Below are 18,687 nucleotides of genomic sequence, written 5' to 3' on the forward strand. Positions count from 1 at the left end.
GCTCAGCTCTCTCTGGTCGACATCTGGCGTTGGCAGCATCCGGACGTCCCCGCCTTCACCTTCACCAGGGTGAGGGAGGGGCGGGTGTCTCAGTCCCGGATCGACAGGTTCTATGTCACCAGGAACCACGCTCACTGCGTTCGCTCCTCCGACATCAGGCCGGCGCCGTTCACGGACCACAACCTGGTGGCCGTGGCGGTGGCCCTGGTGCCAGTCGGGCACGCCTCTGCCTACTGGCACTTTAACAACGCCTTGTTGGAGGACGAGCGCTTTGAGCGGTCTTTCCGGGACTTTTGGACGGTCTGGCACGGCAGACGATCTCGCTTCCCCACGTGGCGTCAGTGGTGGGACGTGGGGAAAGCGCAGATCAAGATCTTCTGTCAGGAGTACACGAGGGGCGCGAGCAGGCGGAGGGACTCACGGATCGAGCGGCTGGAAAGGGAGCTGCTCGATCTGGAGAGCCGCCTGGCTCGCGGGGACCCACTCGAGCAGAGCGCGTACGTAGAGAAGAAGAGCACCCTGCGGGACCTGCAGCTCCAGCGGTCCCGGGGGGCGTTTGTGCGCTCGCGGATCCAGTTCCTCCGGGAGATGGACCGCGGCTCACACTTCTTCTACGCGTTGGAGAAAAAGAAGGGAGACCGCAGGAACATCACCTGCCTCCTGGCAGACGACGGCTCCCTTCTGACGGATCCGGAGAGCGTGAACGAGAGGGCCAGAGCCTTTTACTCTGACCTCTTCTCTCCGGATCCCGTCGACTCCGACGCGTGCAGGGTTCTGTGGGATGGGCTTCCCACGGTCGGCGAGGGCGTGCGGGACGAGTTTGAGGGCCAGCTGACCCTGGCCGAGCTCTCCGACGCCCTCAGTCGGATGCCCTATAACAAATCGCCGGGCATCGACGGGCTGACCGTGGAGTTCTTCAAGAAGTTTTGGGACTTGCTGGGGCCCGCCTTTGCGCGGGTCCTGGCGGAAGCCTACGAGACCGGGGAGATGCCCCTTTCGATGAGGCGGGCGGTGATCACGCTCCTGCCCAAGAAGGGGGATCTCCGCTGCCTGAAGAACTGGCGCCCGGTCTCGCTGCTGTGCACGGACTATAAAATCGTGGCCAAGGCCGCCTCCTTGAGGCTCAAGTCCGTGCTGGCAGACGTGATCCACCCCGACCAGTCCTACACGGTCCCGAACCGGACGATTTTCGACAACATCTTCCTGGTTCGGGACCTCCTGCACTACTGCAGGGGGACCGGTCGGTCGGTCGCCTTCTTGTCTCTCGACCAAGAGAAGGCGTTCGACCGGGTGGATCACGAGTATCTCTTCGGAACCCTGCGGGCGTTCGGATTCGGGCCGCGTTTCGTCGGCCTGTTCCGGATGCTGTACGCCTCTGCAGAGTGCCTGTTGAAGGTCAACTGGTCCCTGACCGCGCCCCTCGCGTTTGGGAGAGGAGTGCGTCAGGGCTGCCCTCTGTCCGGACAACTGTACGCGCTGTGCATCGAGCCCTTCCTCTGCCTCCTTCGCAGGAGGCTCACGGGGTTGGCGCTCGGCGCGTCGGACACGAGGGTGGTCCTGTCGGCCTACGCCGACGACGTGCTCCTGGTGGCCTCAGACCCGGTTGAACTGGAGAGGATGCGGAGCTGCCAGAGTGTATACTCTGCCGCTTCCTCTGCCAGGATCAACTGGGACAAGTGCTCCGGGTTACTGGTAGGTCACTGGCGGGTGGACTCCCTCCCCGTCGCGCTCCAGCAGTTCAAGTGGAGCGCGGACGGCTTCAAATATCTGGGAGTCCACCTGAGCCCCGCGGAGACCTCGGTCGCAGCCAACTGGGTGGAGTTGGAGGACAAGGTGGCTGCTAGGCTGAGGTCGTGGTCGGGTCTGTTGAAACTGCTTTCCTTCAGGGGACGGGCTTTAGTGATTAACCAACTGGTGGCGTCGATGCTTTGGCATCGACTCACCGTCCTGAGCCCGCCCCCTGAGTTTGTGTCCAGGGTCCAGAGGAAGCTGACGGACTTCTTCTGGGCCGGAAAGCACTGGGTCTCTGCGGCGGTGCTGAGCCTCCCTCTGGCCGAGGGAGGGCAAGGGTTGGTGTGCATCAGGAGCCAGGTGCACACCTTCCGTCTCCAGACGCTGCAGAGATTCCTGTACGCAGACCCGGCCCCGCAGTGGTGCACGCTGGCGTTCCTTCTGTTGCGCCAGCTGCACGACCTGGGCTACGACCGGCAGCTCTTTTGGATCGATCTCCGGGGAATCCGTCTCCCCGAGCTGCCGGTCTTTTACCGGGACCTGCTCAGGACCCGGAGCATGTTCGACATCGGCCGAGACGCGGTTCCGACCGAGGGGGAGGAATTCCTTCTGGAGCCCCTGCTGCACAACCCCCATCTAGGTGCGCAGGCGTTGGAATCCCCCGCGGTGCGGAGCCTGTTGATCTCGGCCAAGGTGACCAGAGTCTGGGATCTCCTGGATCACCAACGCTCGGCGTGGCTGACTCCCGAGTCGCTGGTCGCCAGGGCGACTCGGGGGACCCTCAGAACGGCCCGCCGAGCGATCCGGGAGTGCAAGGCAGCTTTGCACCCAGACTCTGTCGGGTATCTCGAGGGGGTCCTCAGGACCGGGGAGCCATCGTCCCTCCCTACCCCCGGCTCTCCGGTCCTGCTGATCAAACCAAAGGATCGGGCTCCCCCTCAGCCTCCCCTCGAGAATCACCTGAGCAGGACCTCGCAGTTCTCCTCGACCTCCCTTCGTTCCGTGTCGAGGAGGACCCTGTACGCGATGGCGCTCCACACCCTCCACTTCCTCGCCCTCGTCTCCCGCCGAGACACCGCTTGGCGGGAGCCCCTCCAACCCCCGGAGGGCGAGAGGCCCCAGTGGGAGGCCTTGTACTCCCCGCTGGTCCCCAGAGGCGCTGGGGACCTGGGCTGGAGGGTGCTACACGGAGCGCTCGCGTCAGGAGAGGTCCTGCGTCACTTCACCGACTCGGACCCCGCATGCCCTTTCTGCGGCGAGTCCGAGTCGGTGTTCCACATTTATTTTCTTTGCGCCAGGCTGCAGCCGTTCTTTTTGTTCTTGAAGAACCTCTTGCTGCAGTTCTGGCTGCATTTTTCCCCTACCCTTTTTATTTTCGGGCACCCTGTTCGTGGCTCCACCAGGAAGAGGGACCTCCTGGTGAATCTGCTCCTGGCTCTTGGCAAACTCTCGATCTACAAGACCAGGAAGCGTAAGATCACCGGGGAGGGTCTCTTTGACTGTGGGGCCATGTTCAGGGCCCTCCTTCGTTCCCGGGTGGCGTTGGAGCGCGCCGACGCGGAGTCCACTGGCGACATGACGGCTTTTGTCGACCAGTGGGCTCTGGGTGGCGTGCTCTGCACCACCCCCCCCCCTTTGTTTTGAATATTTAATTTGGAAAACTGGCTTAGTTAACGGACGGTTTCTGTTGGCACCCCCTTTTGATTAGGGGGCGCCAAACTGTATTTTTTTTCACCGGCTGCCTTTGGGCAGCTGGTGCGTCGGCTGCCAATAGGCAGCCGGCGCAGTTTTTTATCGGCCCTTAAATAGGCTGTACCCTTGAGCGAGAGCAGTCGCGCGTGAGGTGAGCTCCTGCTCAAAGTCTATTAAACAGTGTTTTCATCTTTTTATTTTCACAATCTTTTTATATATTCTTTTTTCTAAAGCAGCAGGGCACCTTTTTTGTTAGTTAAAACTTTTATTTAGTGTTTTAAAAACACATTTTATTTCTTTTTTCTTTGGTTCTCCTACACTTGCTTGTTTGCAAGTGTAGGAGGGCAGCCATTTTGGCTTGTTTTTTTTTTCCTTTGTTTGGTTTGTTCTTTTAATTTTTACTTCCTTTAAACTTGTTTCTTTTCTTTGCTTTTTAATTTTGTATTGAAGAGCATTTTCTTTAGTTTATTTCAAAATCATTTTTAATCATTACACTGTTTTAGTTTTAGTTTTAAAAATCCTTTTGTTTTAATCCCCTGCTTCTGCCTTGTGCAGAGTGGGGGAAGGGCAGGCAGGGAGCACAGGCCATGTGCTCCTTTGTTTGCCCTTAGTTTGGTTTTGATTTTCTTTTAAGTTTAAAACTATTTTTTAGTTTTAAACTTTGATTTATTTCTGAATTTTTCTTTTACCCCTGCACTATTGGAGTGCAGGGGTGTGTGATTTTGTATTTGTTTATTTATTAAAAAAATAAACAAATACGTTTGTTTGTTAAAAAAAAAAAAAAAAAAAAAAAAAAAACCCTTTGTGTTTTTGGTTGTTTTATTTTTATTTGTGTGTGTGTGTGCCCCTGCACTACTGGAGTGCAGGGGTGGGTGTGTGAATTTTTATTTTTGTTGTTTTAAAAAATAAATAAATAATTTTTGTTTGTTTGTTTTATTTTTTTGTTTATTTAATTATTTAAAAAAAAAAAAAAACTTTGTGTTCTGTGTGCCCCTGCACTATTGCAGTGCAGGGGTGTGCAATTTCTGTTTGTTTTATTTTGAATTATTGTTTGTTAATTTAAATAATGAGTGGGCAGAAAACGCAGCCCACCAAACAATGGGCAAAGGTGGCTGCAGGGGAGGCTGCAGCCCCTTTCAAGAACATTACCAGGAGGCACGGGGTCAGGTGCCTCCTGAAGGACTCCCTCTCAATCGAGGGCTTTGTCAAGGCCATGGCCAAGGTGGTGGGGCCATCGGCCATCGTGGCGGCCTCCAAGATGTACGGGAAAGCCGTCTTCTTCTTAAAATCGGAGGCCGCCGCGAACACGGCGATTGAGAGGGGTCTCGCGGTGGCGGGGATTTTTATCCCCGTCGAACCGCTCGCGGGCCTGGGCACAAGGGTCGTCCTTTCCAATGTGCCACCTTTTTTGAGGGACGACCTGCTCAGGCCCCATCTGCAAGCCCTGGGGGAGATCAAAACATCGATCCACCCCCTCCCCCTGGGCTGCAAAGACCAGGCCCTCCGCCACATCCTGTCCTTCCGCCGCCAGGTAACCATCCACCTGGCGGGGAGGGACACCGCAGAGGGCAGCTTTGTGGTCCCCTTTGAGGGGACCAATTACGTAATCTTTTATTCCTCGGAGGAGGTGCGGTGCTTTCACTGCAAGGAGCTGGGGCACCAGAAAAAGAGGTGCCCCAAGCTCCAGCAGGGCGCAAAGCCAGCCGCGCCCGCACCGCACCCCTCCGAGACCACCTCGCCCCCGGGGCCCTCCAAGAGGCCCGCAGAGAAGGGGGACAAAAATGTACCCGCCCCCCTCCCAGGAACATCTGAGGGGGGAAAGGGAGAGAAGGCCCCCGAGGTGGCCGGACCCTCCGCGCCTCCTGAAAGCGCGCCGGGGGAGAAGGCCGCCGAGTGGACCGCGGTCGCCCGCCGCAAGAAGAAGGTGGCGGCCAGGTCCACCGGGGAGGCCAAGCGGGGGGAGACGAAGCCCACCGCCGCACCATCTGGCGGTGGGTCTGGGGGAGTCCCTGATAAGGAGACCCCCCCCACGGCACCCCCTGCGAGGCAGGGCGGCAAAGCCGCCCGTAAAACCAAACACCTCCTCCCCCCAGAGGGCGAGGAGAGAAGCACTGCCGGAGGTGGGCTCCCCATCGCCGTGGCAGGGCAGGAGACCGCCTCCGGCAGCCTCAGGGGGAAGAGGCAGGCGCAAGCGCGTCTTCCTACGTGTGCACGCAAGTGCACACGTCTCGGCCTCATGGTGGGGGTCCCCGGGGGGGCGAAAGAGGGCCCCCTAAAACCAAAGCGATCGCCTCGGCGTCCCCCCTCTGCCGGCAATGAGGGCCCCGGCCCTCGTAATGCCACAGAGGGGAGAAGGATCCATCCCCCGAGGCGGTCCGGGGCTCCGCAGAATCTGAGGAGCCCATGGAAGAGGCCCCCGCCGAGAGGCCAAAGGGGAGGGAGGAACCCGTGCGGGCAAATGAAGCCCTTCGGGTAGATCCCCTCCCCGTCACAAAACAGACCTCGGAAGCCGGCCCCGACTCCACCATCGAGGGGCCGGCCGCAGAAGAGGTCGCCGAGGGGGCGCTGGAGGGGCCCCCAAAAGAACAGCAGCCTCGGGCACCGCCTTCCTCTGACGGCGACACGGGTCCTGAACCCTGTGTTACCGAGGAGGGGGCGGCGGAACCAGCTCCCGAGGCAGCCATGGGCTCCGCGGATAACGCGGAGCCAATGCAGGCGACCTCTGCCGAGGGGCCGGAGGGGGGGGAAGAACCACCCCTCCCACTAAAAGAACTGCCTCTGGCTCCCGTCTCCGGGGAGGAGGCGGATCCGGCCCCCGAGGCAAGCGTGGGCTCCGCGAACAACGCGGAGCCCATGCAAACGACCCCCGCCGAGGGGTCGGATGGGGGGGAAGAACAGCCCCCCCAAGAAGAAGAGCTGCCTCAGGCTTCCCTCTCTTGCGGCGACGGGGGTTTCGGCCCTCGTGCCGCCGCGGAGGGGGAGAAGGAAACACCCCCTGAGGCAGCGGCGGGCTCTGCGGAGCCCGTGCTTACATTGGTCTCCGGAGCGCGGAAGGGAGGGGAAGAACCAGAGAGGGCAGAAGGTGGTGCCCTCGAGGTAGATCCCCTCCCCGAAGTGCAACGGGGCCAAGAAACCGGTCCCCGACCCAACACCGAGGGACCGGTTCCAGTCACCGAGGGGGCGCGGGAGGAGCCCCTTAAACAACAACCGCCTCGGGCTTCCCTTTCCGGCGGCGACGGGGGCTCCGGCCCTCGCGCGTCCGTCGGGGGGGAAACAATGCCCAAGGCAGTCCCGGTGACTGATGCGGAGGGAGGGGAAGGACCCGAAAGGGTGTATCCCCTTTCTCTAGGGGAGGGAGGGGAAGGACCCGAGAGGGTGGATCCCCTTCCTTCGAGGGAAGAGGACGGGCCTGAGACCGTGCCTCGGACCTCAAAGGAGGGACCCAGAGCGGGGACCAAACCATCCGGCTCGGCGGCGTACACCGAGCGCCCGTCTGCGCCCCCAAAATCCAGGGTGCAGACGGTCCCCGCGAGGGTCCCTCCGCCGGTCTCTCCCATCGCGTCCCCTGGGGGTGGGGCGCAGGGAGGACCGGTGAAGCTCAAAATAAGGCGCAACGCGCTCACCCACCAACGGGAGTGCGTTGTGCTTTACCATCGCGAGGGGGGCGATGGAGAGCTGAGGGAGAGGGAGGAGGACACCGAGTCCACGGGCAGCGTGGGCTCGGAGAGTCTGTCCGTCTCTCTCCCTGACATCCCTGCGGCGGATCTCCTGGAGTTCTTGGAGGCCACCATCCACCGCAGGGACAAGGTACAGCTGGCCCTGGACAAATGGGGGGACTTCCAGAGGGTCCTAACCTCTGTGAGGTCCTTCCTCAGGGCCAGCCACGCCAACAAAACTTCGGGCTCGAACGTGCACATTCGGGCCCGAAAGTTACACGACCAGTTGGTGAGCTTCGGGAGAACTCAGGATCTCCCGTGAGCGTCACCAACAACTCCTGACAGAAGATCATGTATCACATCGGTACCGTGAACGTCAACGGGTGTAGGGACCCTTTCCGCAGGGCCCAGGTAATCTCCTTCCTGAAAAAAGGGGGTTACTCTGTGTGCTTCCTGCAGGAAACCCACACGACTCCAGAGACGGAAGCCAGCTGGCTTCTGGAGTGGGGGGGGAGAGTGTCGTTCAGCCATCTCACCGGCACCTCCTGTGGGGTGGCGACGCTCTTCTCCGGGTCCTTTCTTCCCACGGTACTCGATGTGGTAGACGTCGAGCCGGGCCGTCTGTTACACCACCGGATCCGGGACGGCGACAGTATCGTTCACCTGGTGAACGTGTACGCGCCGTCCACGGGTCCGGCGAGGGTCCAGTTCTTTCGCCGGATGTCGACCTACATGAACAACATCGGCGCCGACGAGTGCGTGGTCCTCGGGGGTGATTTCAACTGCACCCTCGAGGCCGCGGACAGGGTGGGGGCGCAAGAGCACTACCCTCTCTCGTCGGCAGCCCTGAGAGAGCTGACCGCTCAGCTCTCTCTGGTCGACATCTGGCGTTGGCATCACCCGGACGTCCCCGCCTTCACCTTCACCAGGGTGAGGGAGGGGCGGGTGTCTCAGTCCCGGATCGACAGGTTCTATGTCACCAGGAACCACGCTCACTGCGTTGAGCGGTCTTTCCGGGACTTTTGGACGGTCTGGCATGGCAGACGATCTCGCTTCCCCACGTGGCGTCAGTGGTGGGACGTGGGGAAAGCGCAGATCAAGATCTTCTGTCAGGAGTACACGAGGGGCGCGAGCAGGCGGAGGGACTCACGGATCGAGCGGCTGGAAAGGGAGCTGCTCGGTCTGGAGAGCCGCCTGGCTCGCGGGGACCCACTCGAGCAGAGCGCGTACGTAGAGAAGAAGAGCACCCTGCGGGACCTGCAGCTCCAGCAGTCCCGGGGGGCGTTTGTGCGCTCGCGGATCCAGTTCCTCCGGGAGATGGACCGCGGCTCACACTTCTTCTACGCGTTGGAGAAAAAGAAGGGAGACCGCAGGAACATCACCTGCCTTCTGGCGGACGACGGCTCCCTTCTGACGGATCCGGAGAGCGTGAACGAGAGGGCCAGAGCCTTTTACTCTGACCTCTTCTCTCCGGATCCCGTCGACTCCGACGCATGCAGGGTTCTGTGGGATGGGCTTCCCACGGTCGGCCAGGGCGTCAGGGATGAGTTCGAGGGCCAGCTGACCCTGGCCGAGCTCTCCGACGCCCTCAGTCGGATGCCCTATAACAAATCGCCGGGCATCGACGGGCTGACCGTGGAGTTCTTCAAAAAGTTTTGGGACTTGCTGGGGCCCGCCTTTGCGCGGGTCCTGGCGGAAGCCTACGAGACCGGGGAGATGCCCCTTTCGATGAGGCGGGCGGTGATCACGCTCCTGCCCAAGAAGGGGGATCTCCGTTGCCTTAAGAACTGGCGCCCGGTCTCGCTGCTATGCACGGACTATAAAATCGTGGCCAAGGCCGCCTCCTTGAGGCTCAAGTCCGTGCTGGCAGACGTGATCCACCCCGACCAGTCCTACACGGTCCCGAACCGGACGATTTTTGATAACATCTTCCTGGTTCGGGACCTGCTGCACTACTGCAGGAGGACCGGTCGGTCGGTCGCCTTCCTGTCGCTGGATCAGGAGAAGGCGTTCGACCGGGTGGATCACGAGTATCTCTTCGGAACCCTGCGAGCGTTCGGATTCGGGCCGCGTTTTGTCGGCCTGTTCCGGATGCTCTACGCCTCTGCCGAGTGCCTGTTGAAGGTCAACTGGTCCCTGACCGCGCCCCTCGAGTTCAGGAGAGGAGTACGTCAGGGCTGCCCTCTGTCCGGACAACTGTACGCGCTGTGCATCGAGCCCTTCCTCTGCCTCCTTCGCAGGAGGCTCACGGGGTTGGCGCTCGGCGCGCCGGACACGAGGGTGGTCCTGTTGGCATACGCTGACGACGTGCTCCTGGTGGCCTCCGACCCGGTTGACCTGGAGAGGATGCGGAGCTGCCAGAGTGTATACTCTGCCGCTTCCTCTGCCAGGATCAACTGGGACAAGTGCTCCGGGTTACTAATAGGTCCCTGGCGGGTGGACTCCCTCCCTGCCGCGCTCCAGCAGTTCCAGTGGAGCGCGGACAGCTTCAAATACCTGGGAGTCCACCTGAGCCCCGCGGAGACCTCGGTCGCAGCCAACTGGGTGGAGTTGGAGGACAAGGTGGCTGCGAGGCTGAGGTCGTGGTCGGGTTTGCTGAAACTGCTTTCCTTCAGGGGACGGGCTTTAGTGATAAACCAACTGGTGGCGTCGATGCTTTGGCATCGACTCACCGTCCTGAGCCCGCCCCCTGAGTTTGTGTCCAGGGTCCAGAGGAAGCTGACGGACTTCTTCTGGGCCGGAAAGCACTGGGTCTCTGCGGCGGTTCTGAGCCTCCCTCTTGCTGAGGGAGGGCAAGGGTTGGTGTGCATCAAGAGCCAGGTGCACACCTTCCGCCTCCAGACGCTGCAGAGATTCCTGTACGCAGACCCGGCCCCGCAGTGGTGCACGCTGGCGTCCCTCCTGTTGCGCCAGCTGCACGACGTGGGCTACGACCGGCAGCTCTTTTGGATCGATCTCCGGGGAATCCGTCTCCCCGAGCTGCCGGTCTTTTACCAGGACCTGCTCAGGACCCGGATCATGTTTGACATCGGCCGAGACGCGGTTCCGACTGAGGGGGAGGAATTCCTTCTGGAGCCCCTGCTGCACAACCCCCATCTAGGTGCGCAGGCGTTGGAATCCCCCGCGGTGCGGAGCCTGTTGATCTCGGCCAAGGTGACCAGAGTCTGGGATCTCCTGGATCACCAACGCTCGGCGTGGCTGACTCCCGGGTCGCTGGTCGCCAGGGCGACTCGGGGGACCCTCAGAACGGCCCGCCGAGCGATCCGGGAGTGCAAAGCAGCTTTGCACCCAGACTCTGTCGGGTATCTCGAGGGGGTCCTCAGGACCGGAGAGCCATCGTCCCTCCCTACCCCCGGCTCTCCGGCCCTGCTGATCAGACCAAAGGATCGGGCTCCCCCTCAGCCTCCCCTCGAGAATCACCTGAGCAGGACCTTGCAGTTCTCCTTGACCCCCCTCCGTTCCGTGTCGAGGAGGACCCTGTACGCGATGGCGCTCCACACCCTCCACTTCCTCGCCCTCGTCTCCCGCCGAGACACCGCTTGGCGGGAGCCCCTCCAACCCCCGGAGGGCGAGAGGCCCCAGTGGGAGGCTTTGTACTCCCCGCTGGTCCCCAGAGGCGCTGGGGACCTGGGCTGGAGGGTGCTACACGGAGCGCTCGCGTCAGGAGAGGTCCTGCGTCACTTCACCGACTCGGACCCCGCATGCCCTTTCTGCGGCGAGTCCGAGTCGGTTTTTCACATTTATTTCCTTTGCGCCAGGCTGCAGCCGTTCTTTTTGTTCTTAAAGAACCTCTTGCTGCAGTTCTGGCTGCATTTTTCCCCCACCCTTTTTATTTTCGGGCACCCTGTTCGTGGCTCCACCAGGAAGAGGGACCTCCTGGTGAATCAGCTCCTGGCTCTTGGCAAACTTTCCATCTACAAGACCAGGAAGCGTAAGATCACCGGGGAGGGTCTCTTTGACTGTGGGGCCATGTTCAGGGCCCTCCTTCGTTCCCGGGTGGCGCTGGAGCACGCCTACGCGGAGTCCACTGGCGACATGACGGCTTTTGTCGACCAGTGGGCTCTGGGTGGCGTGCTCTGCACCCCCCCCCCCCCCCTTTGTTTTGAATGTTTAATTTAAAAACTGGCTTAGTTAACGGCCGTTTTTTGTTGGCACCCCCTTTTTGATTAGGGGGTGCCAAACTGAATCTTTTCACCGGCTGCCTTTGGGCAGTTTTTTTATCGGCCCTTAAATAGGCTGTACCCTTGAGCAAGGTACTTTACCTAGATTGCGCCATTAAAAACCCAACTGTATAAATGGGTAATTGTATGTAAAAATAATGTGATTCTTGTAACAATTGTAAGTCGCTCTGGATAAGGGCGTCTGCTAAGAAATAAAATAAATATATTTTTTAAATGACACAAAGTGAAAAGCTCAGGACTTACCTGTCACATCAAGGTAGACTGGGCGACTGCGTTTGTTGTTTGCTGAGTTTGCAATCGTCTCTTTTCCATACACACAGGTGTAGTTTCCAGTATCATTCCTATTCACTTTTTTAATGGAAAACGTGACAGCTGGTAAGCTTTTGGGAACGGGATGTGAATCGACATAGATTCCATTTTTTATATAGAAGGAAAAAATCCTCTTTTCCTGTTGCATCTCTGCGTTCATTTGGTATCATGCATTTAAACGATATGTCCGTTCCTTCCATTGCACTCTGTTTGTCTAGCTGAAGCATGACTGAATACTGTGACTCTGAAAATACAGTTTAATTAATATACCTTAATAATACTTCTTAAAATATACAATAATAATACAGCTCTCCCTAAAAGAAAACTACATGTAAACCCAAATTGCCGAAAGGTACTACCAAAGTAGCGTGGCAAAATGGTGAGACTTATTTTTATTTTTGCATGTAAACCAAGCCAATGTTGTCACAAGCTATAGATAAACTTAACAAGCAGACATAACAAAAATAGATTTCAAGAAATAATCCCCTTATACCAGATTAAAGTAAGATGACCGTATTAAAATATGTTTCTTCCAGTTTTTATAGTAAACTCATTTAATTTCTTTAAAAAAATAGTTACACCTTAATAGACAGTCAGATGTTTGTTAATCTTAGCCCTGAAGACAGAAATACTTTAAAGAGACTGTAACACTGTTTAGATGTTGCTTTTCATTTATTTAGATCCTCCACTGTTTGGATCAATTGACCCCAGCATGACACAAAGTGGAAAGCTCAGGACTTACCTGTCACATCAAGGTAGACTGGGCGACTGCGTTTGTTGTTTGCTGAGTTTACAATCGTCTCTTTTCCATACATACAGGTGTAGTTTCCAGTATCACTCCTATTCACTTTTTTAATGGAAAACGTGACAGCTGGTAAGCTTTTGGGAACGGGTTGTGAGTCGACAATGCTTCCATTTTTATATAGATGGAAAAACCCATCTTTCTGTATTGCATCTCTGAGTTCAACTGGTATCATACATTTAAATGATACATCCATTCCTTCCATTGCACTCTGTTGGTCTAGCTGAAGCATGAGTGAATACTGCGACTCTGAAAATACAGTTTAATTAATATACCTTATAGTACTTCTTAAAATATACAACAACAATACAGCTCTCCCTAAAAGAAAACTACATGTAAACCTAAATTGCCGAAAGGTACTACCGAAGTAGCGTGGCAAAATGGTGAGACTTATTTTTATTTTTGCATGTAAACCAAGCCAATGTTGTCACAAGCTATAGATAAACTTAACAAGCAGACATAACAAAAACAGATTTCAAGAAATATTATAGTTACCAGATCAAAGTAAGATGCCCGTATTAAAATATGTTTCTTCCAGTAACACCTTAATATACAGTCAGTCCGATGTTTGTTAATGTTAGCCCCTTTCCTTACCTTGTACATTCAGGTAAATCGGAGGACCATGGCTGATGTTTTTCACATCTCCTGGATTCTGATTTCCATACATGCAGGTATAGTTTCCAGTGCCATTCTTTCTGATGTCTTCTTTTAAAAATGTGACAGCTGCCATTCCTCCGGGCTCTGGCAGTGAGCTGACCTTTTCTTTTTTCTTTTATATAAATGAAACCAATTCCTCTCCTTGTTTGGTTGTTCTCTATGCACAGCTGATATCATACATCTGAACTCAACGGTCTCCCCTTCCACTACAGATGTTTTCGTAATTTGAAGTATCGCTGTACGGAGTTGATCTATTTGTTTAAAAAATGTAAAAATAAGAGATGAGAGACAACAAGCAGTTTAGCAAATAGAACATGAACATTGTATTATTGTGTGATTAACTACAAATTAGAATTTTAGCATAACACTAGTATTTATATTATGTGGTTAATATCCATAATAATACATATTGCTTTACCTTTTTTAGTTTACATTTGGTACAGTTCATCCATTAGGAATATTACAAGTGTGCATGTAAAGGGAAGGATTGATAGAGACAGGTCCCTTTTTAATTTATTTTAAGCACTAGGACCCAAGGCAAGGTAATGCCGATTGGCAGATTGACCTTTTCACTTTAAGGACACACATATTATATGTTCCATGATCATCTACCCAATTGGTGTTTTTCATGGTAATATTAAGCAAAAATAACTTGAATCTGAAATTGTAGGAGATCAAGTTCTTCCAGGACACCCCTGGATCAGCCCTGCATCAGCGACAGCAGGGTGCAAACACACCCAAGTATGTTTAAAATGAACATCTCACAACCCAACAGGGTGCAAACACACCCCAGCATGTTTAAAATGAACATCTCAAAACCCAACCGGATGCAAACACACCCCAGCATGCTTAAAATGAACATTTCAAAACTCAACAGGGTGCAAACACCCCCCCAGCATGTTTAAAATGAACATCTCAAAGCCCTTCAAGCCCCCGGGATCACCTTATATGTGAATAAACGGTAATTGATTACCTTTCTGTACATTTTTGTGCTACTTTTGTACACATTGGCCTTGGGTTTCACATACCACAACCACACAGCTGCTGCTTGCTGGCAGAATAGATTGCTTGTGGTGCCAGGCAGCTGGGAGAGATGTAGAAAGGTGTATGGCAAAATTACTGATGTAGTCCAACTTTTTATTTTTCTAGCCCTATGTAGTCGATTTCCAATTTTATAATGATACAAACATGAAACTGTACATCTATGTGTGTGTAATAAATGCATTTGAGAACTGCATTCTTTACAGTATCCTGATTACCCGATACAGTGCAGTATTTTATTGCAATAAATATGTTTTTTTGCAATAAAGAATTATCTTTCATAAAGGCTGCCCCTGTGACACAGCTCCTGCTGACCTGCAAGAGAGACAGGCAGTTTGGAATGTCACCACACCAAGACCTCAAAATCACAAAGACAAGCAATGGTTTGTTTAGGTATTCACTATATTTTGTACATGTTAAGTTTAAAAGGCAATTATTTTGAAAGCACGTGTTTAAAAAAAAAAATGTATTTACTTTTTTTTCATTTTTAAAGCTCAGCACTCAAACAATGCTTATCTAATAAAGATCTGTTAAATGTGAATAGTTTTATGTTGTTGGGTTGCATTTGCGCCACATCCCATCTGCTCTTTACAGGATTAATTGCCTCTGGTGAATAGTTTACACGTGTTTATTGCATAAAACCCAGTCAGTTGTTTGAATTTTGCCTGAAATAATGACTGGCATCTTTATCATTGTGAAATGAAGATACTAGCCCAAGCGTTTGTCTTCTTGACTTTGTTTCACGACAGTTTCATCTTCACTGCAGAAACAAAATATTAAAAGGTGTAGATGGTAAATGTACGTTATGTTATTTGGGTGAAAATCACAAAGCTTTTGTTCCAAATTATCGTTTGAACATTTTCTTAAAGACACCAGTTAATGTTAGAAAATTAGAAATAAACACTACTAAGAGACTTCACATTCAATTCCCGTTATTCATTTATATTGTAATCAAGTATTAAATTATTATATCTTATTACATCAACGTCAGAGACACACATACCTGTCGAAACCAGCAGAACGTCTCCAACTGCAAAAACTAAAAAACAAACAATTATTTAAAAAATAAGAGTATGTGCAAACATTTAAAAAAGTTATGAAAAAATGATACTTACACAGCATTATTAAATGAATATCCCAAATCATTTTTGAAAGCTGTCCAATAACTTTACTTACAGTATGAATGTCATCTGTTTGTAACAGAATGAAATATCACAGTAATGGAATTACAACAGTTCCCTAAATAGATATGCGGAAATAATACTGAACTGTTTCTGTTCCACATGTATTTCTGATACAATCAAGGAAACAGATTGTGGTAGAGTGGCTGGATGTTGATGGTGGTCAGGATGCAGAAAAGAAACTCAGGACTTAAGAACTGCAAGTTTATTTTTCTTAAATCAAATCATAAACAAAAACACAGCTCACCGAGCCAAAATAGATACAGAAAACCCCTCCCCCTGTCACTATCATGCTGGGTTTTAAAATAAAAATACAGGAACATTTGTCTCTCTTCCTGTAACAGCAAACTTCTCTGTTCCCAACTCCCTGGTCGTCTCCCTAATGGAGCTCTGGGCTCTCTTTTTATAGGATGTGGCTGTTCCCAATTATCACCAATTATTTGGGAGCAGCCACATTCTCACATGTCCCTGCCAACCAAAACACACACACTCATACTATTTCAGTGGAAAGCAATGAAGTAGAATTACTTTGTTAAACTACTTAAGTATTTGTTTTTGGGATCTGTACTTTACTTAAGTAGTTTATTTTTGGGATACTTGTACTTTTACTCAAGTACTTTTGTTTAGAAAATATTGTACTTTTTAATGCACTACATTTCCCAGAAGTATCTCGTTACTCGTTCTTTCAGGACACTGACTCTTGCACTTGCCAGGATTCTGATTAGGTAAAGCAGAGCCGCATGCGCAGTGTCTGCTTGCTTTCATGATGACATAGTATGTTGATGCCCAACCAGAGACCATTTTGATTTTTAAAATAACCAATCAACAAACACAACATTTAGCTGCGGAGGATGCATTAGTAGTTTAACTTTAGAAGAGTAACAAGAATCTACAAGCAGTTTCAAAACAGTATTTCACATTTTTAACATTTGTTCCTAAAATCTTTTCATGAATTGTGTTTATTTATGGATAATGGTTGTGACTAAAATTTAAATTCCAGATTTGAGATTAAATTAAGCATTTGAGCCCGAAGGAGCGGGCTTAATCGTGTGGTAATGCCCGCTTCATGCAGTTACATGCCCGAGCCGAAGGAGAGAAGGCTCCTGAGGGCTCAGATGCTATTAGAATATGGATACGTTAAACACAATTAAAAAATTACGTTTTTCTAATAGTTTTATCCTGATTTTTTCCTAGTTTTTGTTGCTAAGCGTTTACCTTGGTATTCCATGAATAAATCATTCTTTTTTTTCAGGCAGATTTCTATGGGTAGAATTTAAGGGCGGCTACTTTTTACTTCTGATACTTGAGTACTTTCAAGATATGATACTTTTGTACTTTTACTCAAATAGTTTTCTAGAAGGATACTTTGACTTACTTAATTACATTTTTTTCCAAGTAACATTACTTTTACTCAAGTAACACGTTTGAATACTTTTTCCACACCTGCACTATTTACAGAGCTCTTGCTCTGCCACACAAATCAAGAACAATTCCTTTAAGACCAGTTTGCCTGGTTGTATTAAACTGTTTTTAACAGTTCTGGTAGTGTATGTGTGTGGACTGTCTCCTTAGACAGGGACACACAACACTATGGCAGGTTAGCGACTACGCCAACCTCTTTTATATGCAGTAATGAATAAGATACTAAAAGATTCTCTAAAACCATTGAATTAATACTAAAATCAGTATCTCAGCACACAGGCTATTTAATTTGGTATGATAAGATCAAAGCCCTGACACACAAGAACCACACATAAAATGAGAGGACACTGAATAAAAAGGCACATTTATTAGAAAGTTACACAAATCATATTAAAATCATGAAGTAAGATTCATGCTTTGTACAATAGCAGATCTGATTGTTTAGCTGATGTAAACTGCATTGGTTTATCAGTATAAGCGCCATTAACTCACACAGAGTAACTAGCAGGTAATACATGAATTAGGATTCATCTGCAAGATAAATCAATTCAGACTACAGTTCTAATCCCTGAAGACAGGAGTCTAGATTCTCAGTGCTTTTCATTTCAAATCATCAGAAGCATTTTTTTTTTAACTCAGAAAGGAAAACTACAAATCCCGGTGATAAAATCCTGGCACATAAAACCATTAATTTAGTTTTGAAAAAGGAGAAAATTATTGATGAATGATGGAAAAGCAGCAATCCAGGCAGAAAACAACACAGAAAGCAGTAGTGGAAGTATGCTATTGGTACCAATAGTTATAAAGTCATGCAGTAATAAATATATACTGTTAGTTTGTTTTAAATATAGTTATGAACTAACATCAGTATAACTTCAGGTAATTGCATACTCCGTATTATTGCATGGCGTCTGTCCGGTCCCGACTCCATGCACTGTATTTCCATCAGCCTTTGACTAGGGTGAGGGTCAAGAGCCATTAGTGCCACAGGTGATTTCTGAACTACTTCCAGAAAGGGTGCCATCTTAACTGGCTTGGCTAAACTTCAAGTTGATGGTATACCAGCAAATTAACGTGTCTACAGGAACATGTAGAAGGATATTGAAACAGGAACAGATTGAACTGGAACATGTAGAAGGATATTGAAACACGAACAGATTGAACTGAAACATGTACAATTATATTGAAACAGGAACATCAAACTACAAAAACTACAGAAATGTATGGCTAGTACTACTCATTTTCCATTCTTTTGTCTACAATAATCCTTTGTCACTTTGTGACAATGACCTCCAGGACTTTGTTAGAGTTTGAAGGGCAGACGGCTAAGATAAGCAAACATAACAACAGTTAGGTACATGCAATACATGCAGCTAAGCACATAGCAACTAAACCAGAAGCTGGCTTCAGCACCCCTGACTCAAAGCACAAAGCCAGAAGGGCGTGGCTGAGGTGAAATAGATATGACTAATATGAAGTTACAAACAGAAATGAATTAATTTTAGACATTAGACATACAAATCAGTAAGCCAATGCTACTCACAGCCTCACTGAGCAAGGCATATGCAGTGTTTAATTTTAGCATGCGTAGCGAGGTGACAAGAATGACAGAAAACCTTGCTCAAGTGAACCACAGTATTTACGGTATTTGTTGAAGTAAAAGTCGACCTTGTGTAAAAGTCGATCCCCCCATTGTGAGGGCGAGATTGTGGTATACATTTTTTTTCCCCAAAGGATTAGCCTAAACTAGAACCGCTGCGGTTATACTAATACCTGCAACCACCGGCTGCAGAATGACACTACATTTTAAACAACATCAATATTAAAATGAAAGGCAAACTATTGGATACAATCATGTCACAGAATCATTTTTGCCAAATCTTGAAATGTTTGCATTTTGATTTGAGAGAAATTAGAAGCATTTGCTCTGGCAACGAGGACAACAAGAATTTGCTCACAACAATGGAGGTGCTGCTGTTTCCCACAGAAGCACTATGCTGCAGGGTCACACAGTA

The sequence above is a fragment of the Acipenser ruthenus genome, chromosome 10 (assembly GCF_902713425.1).
Source record: "Acipenser ruthenus chromosome 10, fAciRut3.2 maternal haplotype, whole genome shotgun sequence".
NCBI classification, from domain to species: Eukaryota; Metazoa; Chordata; class Actinopteri; order Acipenseriformes; family Acipenseridae; genus Acipenser; species Acipenser ruthenus.